The sequence below is a fragment of the Chiloscyllium plagiosum genome, chromosome 15, assembly GCF_004010195.1.
Source record: "Chiloscyllium plagiosum isolate BGI_BamShark_2017 chromosome 15, ASM401019v2, whole genome shotgun sequence".
NCBI lineage: Eukaryota > Metazoa > Chordata > Chondrichthyes > Orectolobiformes > Hemiscylliidae > Chiloscyllium > Chiloscyllium plagiosum.
The window spans coordinates 51,753,263-51,767,822 of record NC_057724.1 but is presented as its reverse complement, the minus strand read 5'-3'; the positions used below and the strand labels follow the sequence as shown (position 1 = coordinate 51,767,822).

The 14,560-nt window shown below is 40.0% G+C and overlaps 1 long non-coding RNA gene across 1 annotated transcript in view; it reads left to right on the top strand.

Moving 5' to 3' along the window:
- The window catches only part of LOC122557315, a 37,687-nt gene that overhangs the window by 11,224 nt on the left and 11,903 nt on the right, over nt 1-14,560 (top strand). The window contains exon 3 of the long non-coding RNA XR_006313796.1: nt 11,311-11,407. This is a non-coding gene — a long non-coding RNA (uncharacterized LOC122557315). The remainder of the gene's footprint in view (nt 1-11,310; nt 11,408-14,560) is intronic.

Sequence of the window (14,560 nt, the reverse complement as noted above, 5' to 3'; positions counted from 1 at the left end):
TCCCCCAAGTCCCTCCTCCCTACCTTTTATCATAGCCTGCTGCACACACTTTCCTCATTCCTGAAGAAGGGCTTATGCTCGAAACGTCGATTCTCCTGTTCCTTGGATGCTCCCTGACCTGTTGCGCTTTTCCAGCAACACATTTTCAGCTCTGATCTCCAGCATCTGCAGCCCTCACTTTCTCCTCCTGCAATAGTCAGGAGTAAATATAGAGTAGGGGAATGGGTCTGGGGGGGTTACTCTTCGGAGGGTCGGTGTGGACTTGTAGAGTTGAAGGGCCTGTTTTCATACTGAAGGGAATCTAAGACAGAGGGTGGTGGTTGATGGGAAATATTCATACTGGAGTTCATTTACTAGTGGGATACCATAAGAATCTGTTTTGGGTCCACTGTTGTTTGTCATTTTAATAAACGACCTGGATGAGGGCATAGAAGGATGTGTTAGTAAATTTGCGGATGTCACTTAAGGTCGGTAGAATTGTGGATAGTGACGAAGGATGTTGTTGGTTACAGAGAGACACAGATAAGCTGTAGAGCTGGGCTGAGAGGTGCCAAATGGATTTTATTGTGGAAAAGTATGAGGTGATTCACTTTGGAAGAAGTAACAGGAATGCAGAGTACTGGGCTAATGGTAAGATTCTTGGTAGTGTAGATGAGCAGAAAGATCTCAGTGTCCAAGTACATAGATCCTTGCAAGTTGCCACCCAGGTTGATAGGGTTGTTAATACGGTGTGTTAGCTTTTAATGGTAGAAGGTTTGAGTTTCGGAACCATGAGATCATGCTGCAGCTGTACAAAACTCTGGTGCGGCCAAATATGGAGTATTGCGTATAGTTCTGCTCACCACATTATAGGAAGGATGTGGAAACTTTGGAAATGGTTCAGAGGAGATTTACTGGGATGTTGCCTGGTATGGGGGGGGGGGGGGGGGGGGGGAGGGTGTCTTACGAGGAAAGGCTGAGAGACTTAAGGCTGTTTTTGTTGGAGAGAAGAAGGTTGAGAAGTGACTTAATTGAGACATATAAGATAATCAGAGAGTTAGATAGGTTGGACAGTGAGAGCCTTTTCCCTCGGTTGGCGATGGCTAGCACGAGGCGACAGAGCTTTAAACTGAGGGGTGATAGATATAGGACAGATATCAGAGGTAGTTTCTTTACTCAAAGTAGTAGGGGCATGGAATGCACTGTCTGCAAAAGTAGTAGACTCGCCAACTTTAAGGGCATTTAAATGGTAATTGGATAGGCGCACGGACGAGAATGAAATAGTTTAGGTTAAATGGTCTTCAGATTGATTCCACAGGTCGGCGCAACATTGAGGGCCGAAGGGCCTGTACTGCGCTATAATGTTCTATGCTCTATGCAAGTCTCCGTCTCATTGGCTTAGGTCTGCTTATTAACCAAGGTACTGCTGCTGGATCTTTTAACAAATACAATGCTGAAGAAACTTAGCTGATCTGGCAGTACCTATGGGGAGAATTAACTTTTCAAGTTTGGTATGATTTCAGAACTTGTAACACTCCATCACAAATTCAATAGAAATCTACCAAAGAAGTGTGAGAATGATTTTCTGCATGGGGCTAAAAATGGAAGTAATGAAAGACTCCGTGTGCAGTCAAAACAAATTTAACAAGCTATTGAGGTATTGCTCATGTTTGTCAACATATACATTTATTTTAATGTAAAAAAAAAACTCAAAAATATTTCCTTTAGCTTTTGTACAGATAACCATGGGATGAATCTGTTAATTTCTATGCTACAGAATCACTAGCAGACCCCTGAAAAACAGCTAAAATGCTCAAACAGTACAGACTCTGTTCATTCAGCAACTTATTTTATGGAAATAGTGCAATATTTGACAGAAACAAGTGCGAGTGGTTCGGGTAAGCGTCGAGTTTCTGATAGAACAGAGACCAGAAGAATGACCAAACAATATAGCACAGAACTGTTGTTTGCAACTTCTCAATATTTAAAGACAGTCATTTCAAAAAAAGAGTTTAAAGTTCAGATGCCACATGGTGTCGCTGAATAATAATGTTGTTTTATATAAAAAAATAGAATTATAAACCATAATCATGAGAACGGTGATTCACTTCTGACCAATGTCACATATTTAAAATGAAATAACCTGTACACCCCATCCTTATTAAATATTTGATTACAGGTCTTTCTAGCCAGATCTTTAAATAAGCATTCTTGCCTACTGTCAATCTCCTGCTCTCTCTGCACACCTTGTACATTATTTCTATCCCGATAATTATCCAATACCCTCTTGAAAGCCTCGAGCGCACCTGCCTTCACCACACTTCCCGGCAGGGTATTCCATACCTGAATTACTTGCTGCATGTAAGTTTTTTCTCACCTCGTCTGTCCTTCTATTGTAAATCACTGTAAATCTGTGTCCTCTGGTTTTTGGTTATTTTATGGATGGGAGCAGTTTCTCCCCATCAATTCTATCCATCCCCCTCATAATTTTGAAAATCTCTTTTAGCCTTCTCTCCAATAAAAACAGTTCCATGTTCTTCAATCCTCAACTGACATTTCTCATTCTTGGAACCATTTTGTCAGTTTATACTCTTCCAATAATGTGGCATCCAGAGTTGAATATAATGCTCCAGCTGAGATCTAGCAACTGTATTATACAAGTTCAACATCACCTCCTTGCTCTTTTAATAAAGTTGAGGAACCTGTCCTGCCATCTTCAATGATCTGTGCATGCACACACCCAGATCTCTATGCTCTTGCACCTCAGAATTACACTCCCCCCCCCCCCCCCCCATCCATTTATGTTACTGTTATGTTATCCTATGTTATTGTTCTTCCTACCAGAATTCATCACCTCACGTCTCTGCACTGAGCCACATCTGCCACCTATTCATCCACTCCAGAAACTTGTCCATGTCCTTTTGAAGTTGTATACTCTCCCTCTTTCAGTTTACAATTCTTCCAAGTTTTGTGTCATCTGCAAACATTGAAATTGTCCCCTGCACACCAAGATCTAGATTATTACTAAATTAGAAAAAGCAAGTATCCTAATACCTGTCCATGGGGAACTCCATTACAAACTATTGTAAAGTGAAAGATGGGTAAATGTACTCTGACTAATCTTGACCAGTTTGTAGTAACCCTTTTTAACTCAGACATGTTATGCAGTGAGATAGACGAAGGAGACTAGAGACAGGGGAAGGTTCAACACTATGGAACACTTTATCAAGGAAAAACAATATATATCAGACTCTACTAGTGTATTTTAATTAAACCCTATAAATCTCTTCACAGGACTCTTCAGTAAACAGTCTTAAATCTCTTAATAAACAGTCTCAAGTCTACATTAGCTTCCCAGGTACTGGAAATGTAAACAACCATTTTTTTTCCTGAAACAACGTAGCTGTTAGCACTGGGCCAGGCAGTTCTAAGCCTGTCTGATTTTGACAGGAAGTTGATGGTCCAATTACAGACTGCATGAATACACTCTGTTCCAATACTGTTGTTTGCAAATTGCAGAGTCCATCTAGGCTTAAACGTGGCTTACACGTTTAGAGTTTTAATGCATGCTTATGAAAACTGTTAATATTTGTATAACAATCCTGGAGGTCACCTGACTACGAAATCTTCCTCCAGCCTGAAAAATGTCCATTGATTTTTTTTTAAGATTCTCTACAGTGTGGAAACAGGCCCTTCAGCCCCAACCAGTCCACAGTGACCCTCTGAAGAGTAACCCACCCAAACCCATCTCCCTCTGACTAATGCACCTAACACTGTGGGCAATTTAGCATGGTCAATTCACCTGACCTGCACATCTTTGGACTGTGGGAGGAAACCCACGCAGACACGGGGAGAATGTGCAAACTCCACAAAGACAGTCGCCCGAAGCTGGAATTGAACCTGGGACCTTGGTGCTGTGAGGCAGCAGTGCTAACCACTGAGCCACTGTGCCATCCCAGTACCTACTCTGTTTCCTATCACTGATCCAATTTTATGTCCACATTGCTTTTGTCCCTTTTATTCCATGACCTATGATGTTCCTCATGTCTGTTGTGTGGGACTGAATCAAATACCTTCTGGAAGTCCACATACACCACATCAACAGTGTTAGCCTCATCGAGCCTTTGTTAGCTCTTCAGAAAACTCAAGCAAATTAGTTATCACAATTTCTGCTTTCAAAATCCTCACCGACACTTCCTAATCAACCCGTATTTTTCCACATGATGACTGATTTTATCTTGAATAATTATTTCTAGAAATTACAATACTGAAGTTAAACTAAGTGCTCTGTACTTATTGGGCTTATCCTTACAACAAATGCAATTAACAACTGACCCAATGACATTGTCTTGACCGAGCGTCCTGATCCACAATTTTAATTCTCCATCCCTGACTCTGACAAGTTTTGCTGGTCCAAACAGGCCTAAAACAGTCAGCTCTTCAAAGTAAAGATCTGGGGTTTTAATGGTGAGGAGGAGGCGGAAGCTACAGGGATTTCTTCCACAACTGCATTTGCTATCTGGCAGTCATCTCTGTCAATCTGACACCCTCCAGCCAACTGCTTCTCGAGATCAATGCTTTCCAACCTTTTTCCCCACACAGACCCCAATATGAGGTTTGAAAATGGTTGTAATGCCACACCTGTAATGATGAGGTAAAGGTTATGAGAATAAGAGCAGAAAAGGGCTGTTTCAACTGCAGAGTGTTTGCACATATCACCAACCATTTCATTGGATTTTTCAGGATAGCAATCAGGTCTCTCAGATCAATTAGGTAAGCTACACACATTACTTTAAAAATGAGGATTTAAAGGGACTTAGCACCCATCATCACTCTGGTGGAGCTGCATGCTGCTGTCATATTTTAAACTGCCCCTCATCTAGAACAAGGCTTCCTAAAAGGATGGGGTAATAGATTCAAGGGTTAAAGATGCTGGGTCTCAGAACAGCTGAAAACCACAACATTTCAGCCATCTGGAGAAAGATGGTGGACATTTAAGGAAAAACTTGGACTGTACCAGCCAAAACTGGATATCTGATCTTTAACTAGAGACTTTGAATTGAACACCTTTCAGTGTTTAGAGATAACCTCATGATTTTTACTGCACTGATTTAGAGATGAAATTCCAATAAAATAAAATAGAGACAGTCGACGAAGTTGTTTCTGTCATGGCTGAATCTTTTTATTTTGTTTTTGCTTATGGACTGACTTGTGAAAAGGATTGTTTTGCAACAAAGGACAAGGCTATATTTTAAAAAGGAAATTACTGAAACCCACTGAGAGTTATATTATGATACAGACATGGCCAGCCAGACCAAATCAACCTAATTTATTCCTGGATTCACAACATGCAAAATTAACATATCCCATGACCCCCAAAATTGCTCAATTGTTCCTAACTAGATTTTATAAATAACTGATCTTGGACACCAAATTATTAGTAATCCAACTTGAGCAAAATACAGATGAACTATAAGGTAATCTAATTAATATCAACAATCTAAGCCCAATCTTCTTTGATCACCAATCGCCACACACACCAAATGACAGACAGTTGAGATTTTTTAATCACAATGTTTCTAGTTCAATAACGGTAATAAAAACCTTCATGAAATCGAATGGATATGTAAGATTGTATCTTGATTGAATTCCAAAGTCACCGATTAATGCAAACAGCTTCCCAAGATCTCCAGAGATGTTTCCTTATTTCTTAGACATTTTTTCCTCCAGAATTTTTAACAAATTGATAACGAGTGCACAAAACCAAACAACCCAGTCCTGCAGGATTGAAAGCAGCACCATCTCCTGCCCAAGTACCCAGTTAAAACCAGTTCACACCAGGTTTCTCTTTCTTTTCCAACATACTTTATGGTTGACTGGCCAGTACCAGTCATCATTTGATTGACCAATTCAACAGTCAACGAAGCTACCAGTCCTGGAGTACAATGACATCATGGTGCCAATTTGTTAATGGTATTCTTGGAGCAGTAATTAATCTGCATAGCTTTCCAGGCCAGTTGCCAACAGCAAATATCTAGTCTTTTGTTCTCTATTTTAAACAAGCTGATGTGCAAAGTTTAATTCTCAACTATACTACTCAGTTCCAAATCAAAAATTAGAAAAGTTATGATGGTCTCAACAATATATTTAGACAATTGCTTTGCCATCAATTGTGGGGGGGGGGGGGGGGGGGGGGGAGAAAGAGTGTAAACGGAGACAGCATGCGACTCAGAGGTATGTACAAAGTGAGATAAGGTTAACAACAGGTTGCTATTGGTTCTTGGGTAGCTGTACAGATAGTAGGTGTGAATGATAGTGAGAAGCCCTTTGGCCTCTGGAAGGGGAATGGTGTCTATCTCCACTAAAACACCTGAAGCAAAAGACTGTCAGCTGTTTTCTTATTGGTTGCTGTAAACCATTGCTTTTCAGCAAGGTAGAGCATTTATAATTTGAGAACCAGTCACACTCTACCTCCTGTGAAGAGGAGAAAGAAACCAAAGAAAAAGCTAAAAGAACTCAAACACAGTTGTATTGAGAGGACATCTTGGACGGTTAATCCAGCAGAGCCATAAGGGAAGAACTTAAGAATAGGATGGGTGCAATTTGATGGGGTTCTACTATAGGCCTCCCAATAGCCAGCAGGAGATAAAGGAGCAAGAATGAAAAGCAGATCAGGGAAAGATGTAAAAACAGGGCTGTTGTAATGGGTGATTTTAACTTTCTCAACATTGACTAGATTCCCTTAGTGCCACGGACCTAGATGGGTCAGAATTTGTTCGCTGCAGCCAGGAAGATTTCTTGAAACAATATGTAGATAGTCATCTAGGGAAGGGGCTGCAATAAACCTTATATTGGGGAATGAGCCTGTCCAGGTCAGTGGGGGAGCATTCTGTGAACAGTGATCATATGCATTAAGTTGTAAGACAGTTATGGATAAGAATATGACTGGTTCTCGGGTGGAAATGCTAATTTGGGGGAAGGCGAATTACAATAATATTACTCAGGAACTGGAGAACTTAGATTGGGATGGCTGTTCAAGGAGAAATACACATCTGATGTGTGGGTGTCTTTTAAAGGTCAGTTGATTAGAGTTCAGTACCAGCATGTTCCAGAGAGGATGACAGGTAAGAATGGCAAGATTTTGGAACATTGCTTGACAAGATATTGAAGGTTTAGTAAAAAAGAAGCATATGTAAAGTTAAGGAAACTAAAATCAAACAAGGTTCCTTTAGGAATATAAAGGAAGCAGAAATTAATTTAAATAAAAAATTTAGAGGGTTGGAAGGACCACAAAATGTCCCTGACAAGAAAGATAAAAGAAAATTCCATTAGCATCCTCTTGCTATTAGAAATGAGAGGGTAATGAGGAAAGTTTAGGTCTACTCAAGGACAAAGGAAGGAATTTATGCATGGAGCCAGAGGAAGTGGCTAATACTCACTCTGTAATTAGTACTTAGCAGCAGAATTCACTATGGAGAAGAATGTGGATGATAGCAAGATCAGGGAGGAGTACATTTATATTCTGAGGCATGTAGAACATATTAAGGAGGCTGTGGTGTTTGGTATCTTGAAAAACATGAAGGTAGATATATCCCTCCCTTAGGATACTGAAGGAAGCAAGAAAGGAGATTGCTTGCACCTTGACAGATATCTTTGTATCATCTTGAGGTCCCAGAAGACTGGAGAATAGCCAGTGTTTTCCTTTGTTTAAGAAACAATTCAGGAAATTATAGGCCAGTGAACCTTACATCAGTGCTGGGGAAATTATTGGAGAAGATTTTTATGGACAGGATTTACTCACATTTGAAAAATAATGGATTTATTCAGGATCGTAGGCATGGTTTTATGCAGGGGAGGTCTTGTCTCACAAAAATGATGAGTTTTTTGAGGAAATGAAGATGACGATTGATGAGAGTGGGACAGTAGATATTGTCGACATAGACTTTACTGAAGCATTTGACAAGGCCTCTCATGGTAGGCTGGTCCAGAAAATTAAATTGCTTGGGATCCTTGTTAAGTTAGCGAATTGGAATCAAAATTGGCTTTACCATAGGAAATATAAAGTAGTTGTGGAGGGATTTTTTTTTGACAGGAGGTGTGACACCAGTTGTGTTTTTCCAAGGATCAGTGCTGAAACCTGTTCCTTGTTAAAATATAGATGGTCTGATCAGTAGATTTGCAAATGACACAAAAATTTGAAGTTGGAGGTAGTGAGGAAAGCTCTCAAAGTATATAGCAGAAAAGTTGGGCAGAGAAATGGCAGATGGCATCTAATCCAGACAGTTGTAATGTGATGCATTTTGGGAGGTCAAATGCAAGAGGAAAGTATGCAGTTAATGGCAGGACCCTTTGGAACATTGATCTAAAAGATATTAGATTAGATTACTTACAGTGTGGAAACAGGCCCTTGTGGCCCAACAAGTCCACACCGCCCCGCTGAAACGCAACCCACCCATACCCCTACATTTACCCCTTACCTAACGCTACGGGCAATTTAGCATGGCCAACTCACCCAACCTGCACACCCTTGGACCGTGGGAGGAAAGCGGAGCACTCGGAGGAAACCCACGCAGACACGGGGAGAACGCGCAAACTCCACACAGTCAGCTGCCCGAGGCGGGAACCGAACCCGGGTCCCCGGCGCTGTGAGGCAGCAGTGCCAACCACTGTGCCTCACTCCTGTATAGATCTGATTCTTGATCATCTGCACCAAATTCGTTACTCACTCCTCTACAGATCTGATTCTTGATCATCTGCACCAAAATCATTACTCACTCCTGCACAGATCTGATCCCCGACCATCTGTACCAAAATCATTACTCACTCCTGTATACATCTGATCCTTAATCGTCTGCACCAAAATCATTACCCATTACTGTACAGATCAGATCCTTGATCATCTGCACCAAAATCATTACTCACTCCTGCACAGATCTGATCCTCAACCATCTGCACCAAAATCATTACCCACTACTGTAACAGATCAGATCCTTGATCATCTGCACCAAAATCATTATTCATTATTGTACACATCTGATTCCTGATCCTCTGCACAAAAATTACGCACTCCTCTACAGACCTGATCCTTGACCATCTGCACCAAAATCATTACCCACTCCTCTACAGGTCTGATCCTTGATCATCTGCACCAAAATCATTACTCATTCCTGTACAGATCTAATCCTTGATTGTCTGCACCGAAATCACTACTGTCTACTGTACGGATCTGGTCCTTGACCACCTGCATCAAAATCATTACTTACTCCTCTACAGATCTGATCCTTGATCATCTGCACCAAAATCATTACTCACTCCTGTACAGATCGATTCTTTACTAATGCAGTGATCCAAAACTCTATCCAAATCTCTGAGCCCAAGTTCCTTGAGCTGTGGACAGTTACTGCAATTGTAGTTGCCATTGATCATACTGGTTTCAGTTCCCACATGCTACAGTTGCAATATATCACCTGTCCAATTGTTTTTCATTGTGTTTCCTTTAACCAATTAAGTTTTAAGGTCAGAAATCCCACTCATTGATTTTCTGTTATGTTATGGAGTGTAAATAGTTCCACAATAAATTGAGTATAATACTTACGTTTCCCCAGCACCACTTTCAACAAATGTCCCAGTTTCATAAGAGACGAAAGTCTTGAAACTCACCAATCAACTACTCCTGACTTCATTAATGCCTCCAGAGTTCAGCTCCCAATGTCTCACTGTCTTCAGATATCTTTCTCAGATCTACCCTTTCGGCCCTGCTGCACTCAGACGAAGTCGCAAAGACAAGATACTCACCATGTTTCAGCTATAACTGCTGTATTTATATTCAGATTCCAGTGGCCCGAGAAAGGTACTACAGCTTAGGGGACCAGTCCTGTTAGCTACCTGTTTAAGAAATTCTGCAGGGGCTGTGCTGAATCTTTTTTCAGTAAGCCAGGTTGGCTAGCTTTCGAATGAAAAAGTGCAGATTTTCTTAGTTGGTTAAAGAATGTTTGCATCTTTGGCTAGGGCAGCTTTGAATTGTTGACCGCTCAGTTCCCTCAGAAAGTGCTGGGGAGGTGCCTTCTTGAACTCTTCTTGTCAGGGTCATGTAGATGCTTCCATAATGCTGATGGGAGGTTGCGTTCCAGGATTTTGAACCAGCAACTGTGAAGAAACAGCACACCTGTAGCTCCCCGTAAATGGCAACACAAGTGAATAAGGTTGTAAAGAAGGTATATGGCATGCTTGCCTTCATTGGTCAGGACAGAGTATAAAAGTTAGCAAGTCATGTGTGATAAGACTTTAATTAGGCCACATGTGGAGTACAGGTTGTTATGCTATAACACGTTTCGTGAATGCAAATTCGCTATAACACAGTTGATGAATTGGGAACACTGTTTCTATAGCTTGAACTTTTAAAGTGTGCATTGGTTATAACGCACTTCTGGCCCCATTAGTTTAAATAGTGCAGCTATTCTGCAATTTTCTTAAAAATGGGATTGCACGAGAACAGAACTACTACTTTATACAACTGACTGTAATGTATGCAGTTCTGATCCCCAACTATAGGGAAGATGTGTAAGCTTTGGAGAAGGTGCAAGTTTAAGGGAGATGCACAAAGAATTTTTTTTAAAACACAGGTGATAGGTGCCTGGGATGTGATGCCAGATGAGGTGTTAGAAGCAAATAAGTTACTATTTAGACAGACACATGGAACAAGCAGGGAATAAAAGGATACAGACCATATGTAGGCAGATAGTATTACTTTCCAGTGGCATTTTGATTAGCACAGACATGGTGGGCCAAAGGGCCTGTCCCTGTGCTATATTGTTCTATGTAAAGGGCTTTGGAAGCAAACAGAATCCCCATCATTGAATACTAAGGACTGATGCCACTGAACTGCTTCCTCAGTACTTTATTCCCTTTTCCCATAATACAATTTTTTTTGTCTACGTCTGTGTGTAGGGATGTTGAGAGTTTTAACGTACAGTTACGCCAACACTTCATAGTGATCTACCTGCAGTTAGGATTTATTTATTTGTAACATGTAGAAATTCTCATTAAGTACAGAAACCTGGTCCGTGTTTTTTGTTAACCATTCAAATCAGAGGGATAAATTGGGGGCTTTGGATAGAAGTATTAACTTTTATGATAACTCCAGGAATATTGTGGCTTGATTTCCATCACGTTATCCTAGTGATTTTTATCATTAAAATCAGCTTCCTTTCTAGAGATGAAAATTCTGGGCTTGATTGAAACCACCAACAGGTTAGAGTATAAATTATCCAGAGAAGAACTGCTGTTATCACCTATATCTCTTTTACAATCACGTGCATCATTTAACCACAGGAAAGGATCATGTGATATCCACCGGTACTTGCTGATATGACATCTTACACGGTGGCCTGGACAACTTCAGGTGTCTCAACGTCCCAGAATTGCAGCAGTAAGTGACCAAATTACATGTCCAATTAACAAGACGCATTTGATTTTGTAAGATTCATTGCCACATGTCCCATCATTATAATAATGAAGCATGCCTGAAAAATGTTGTGTTATGACCAGGTGGGAGGTGTGCTCTTGTTGTAATTCCACTACTCTATAGTAGAAACATAAATGTTTTACACAGTTCCTGATATGACCATGTTTTCTTTATATTAGATTTGAAAGAAAAAGTCAACCTAGTTTCTTTAATAGACAAAGTTTTTGATTTATTTTATTAAACAAATTAGTTAATGAAGGTGCAAAACAAGTCAACACACTTAATTTGCAATATGAAAATATAAATGTTTAACTCATTAAATGACCCAAAACATGCACAAACAAACACATCGATCAAGGGTGGGATTTTTTCTGCAATGATTCACTTTGGTGGGGGTGGGGAATAATATTTTTAGTTAATAAGTCTTAGTTCTTGAGGCCAAAAAGGAACAGGGCTGAGATGTGTAGATGGCTGTCTATCTGATATTCTGGCATGTGCAAATGAATATCACAAACATAAGCTGTTGTCTCTGGAAATTTTGCCAGCTTGCTCATGAAACAGTATTAAGTTGTCTTCTAGTCACTGTTCAAGAGAGCAATCAGGTTTCACAACAAAGATGCTTCAAAAAACAGGAAATAGGAGTTGAGCAGAGTGTTCCTTAGCAGGCTGCTCCCCAATGGGAGTCCAAGAAAAAAATCTAATGCCAGTAAAATACTGTTCAAACACAAGGTGATAAAAATAAACAGCCGGAACTGTATAGTTTGAGAAATGTCTTGTTAAAAAGTTAACAATCCAGATATCTCTACAATCCTACAATTCCACAAAAAGTGAAGTTATTACAATATTGAACTTATTAATTCTTTGAAGAGGTTCAAAAATATACAAGAGTAATGGTAAATGGAATTTCAAAAGGCTTTTGATAAAGTAGACACATGACTAAGATCAGAAGACGCAGACAAATAGCAAAATAGATAAGCTGGCTATAAACAGAATTGGAGTGAGGGTAGATATCCAAACTGACAGAAATAGACAGTGGTGTTCTGCAGGGGTCAATGCTGGGACCACCGTTGTTCACATTTACATCAGTGATTTGGACTTGAAAATTTGAAGTACAATTTTAAAATCTGCAGCAATAACAAATTGGCAAGTCTAATAAATATTGGATATTATTAATAGCTTGTAACATGGGTTAACTGGCAATGAATTTCAACACATATTTTTGTGCTAAAAATGCATTTCAGGAAGAATAAGGAGGCCACATACCGCTATATAATATGAATTAGGTACAAAAAGGGGACAGAAATAAACAAATCACCAAAACATAAGACTAGTTAGTAAGAAAAATCAACCCAAGACCCTGGGAGTACAACGCCATTTGGTTGCAATCCAGTTCTGCCATTCAAAGATCATGGCTGATTTGATTATGGTCAATTCCACATTCTCATTGAACACTAATACCAATATTCAAAAATCTGTCTACCACTGCTTTAAAAATATACAATGACCTTGCCTGCACCATTCTTTAGGGGAGAGAGTTCCATCTGAAAGAAACAACTTTCTCACCTGTCTTAAACAGAAGAATCTCTATTTCCAAAAAACACACTCAGCCCTACACTCTCTCAATAGAGGAACGTCATTTCAGCACCATCCATTCAAGTTCCCTCAGGTTCTTCTGCTTTAATACGATCACCCTTCACTCTTCTAAACTTCAATTGGTAGAGATCCAGTTAGTCCTAACTTTCTTGGTAAGATAATCAGCTGAGAGAACCTTCTCTGAACTGCTCCTAACAATATTCTTAAACAAGAGTCCAAAATTGTAAAAGTACTCCAGATGTGGTCTCACCAATGCCCAAAATGTGGAAAAACATCCTCACATATATTCCATTCCTCTTCTAATACATAACAGTTCATCTGCCTTCCTAATGACATGACAAGCCCTTTATGTTTATGTACGAGGTCAAACATATTTGTTTGTACTTGAAATTTCCGCAATTTCTATCTACTTAAAATAATATTGTTTACTTTGACAAGGAGAAAAGAAAAACAAATTCACATTTTCTCACTGTATTCCAATTGCCAAATGTTTGCCCACACACTGACTCCATATCCCACTGCAGACTTTATGTTCTCTTCACAGGTTGCAAAGGTAGGAAAGTATCAAAAACAAATTTAGAAACATGCCTTCAGCCATGTCATTTGTGTAAATTGTAAATAATTGAGGCCTCAATACAGATTGTGACATCATTAGTAACAACTTCTTAATAAAGTTACCTATTTATGCCTACCGTTGAAAAATGTGCTGGAAAAACACAGCAGGCCAGGCAGCATCCAAGAAGCAGGAGAATTGACGTATCAGGCCTAATGTCGATTCTCCTGCTCCTCAGATGCTGCCTGGCCTGCTGTGTTTTTCCAGCACCACATTTTTCAACTCTGGTCTCCAGCATCTGCAGTCCTCACTTTCTCCTATTTATGCCTACCCACTTACCTAAGCAATCCACTATCCATGTTGTTATCTCCTACACCACAAGTTCTTTCTACTGCCCCAGTTACATGATTCACTGGTTCCAGCACAGTTCAGATGAATACCACCCTAACAGTATAGTTTTAAATATCTCCAATACTGCTGCTACTATTCAAAACCCATTTCTCGCTCACTAATCTTTAAGCAATATATTCACGTCCAATGCCAATTTTCTCATGGCTCAGATAATAATCCAGAGGTTTCTGCCTTGAACATTCTGTCTTTAGCTACTTCTATTCCCTCAACAGAACCCCTTTTCTAGTTCCATCTATGTCACTGGTACCTTTGTATACCCCAACCACATATCCTTTGCTTCTCACTGCAAAATTCCTCCTCAGCCCAACACAGATGTCCAGAACTCCAGCACCGGGCAGGCAAGACAATATTTTGAGCTCTCACTGTCAGCTGTAGCTAATTGTGTCCATTCATCTGACAATATTATCCTCTGTCATCACTTGCTTGAATGACTTTCTGTACAAGGGCATGAACAGTTTGCCCTTCCACCCTGCCAGACTGCTTTCATCCATTTAGTTAAAAATCACACAACACCAGGTTATAGTCCAACAAGTTTAATTGGAAGCACACTAGCTTTCGGA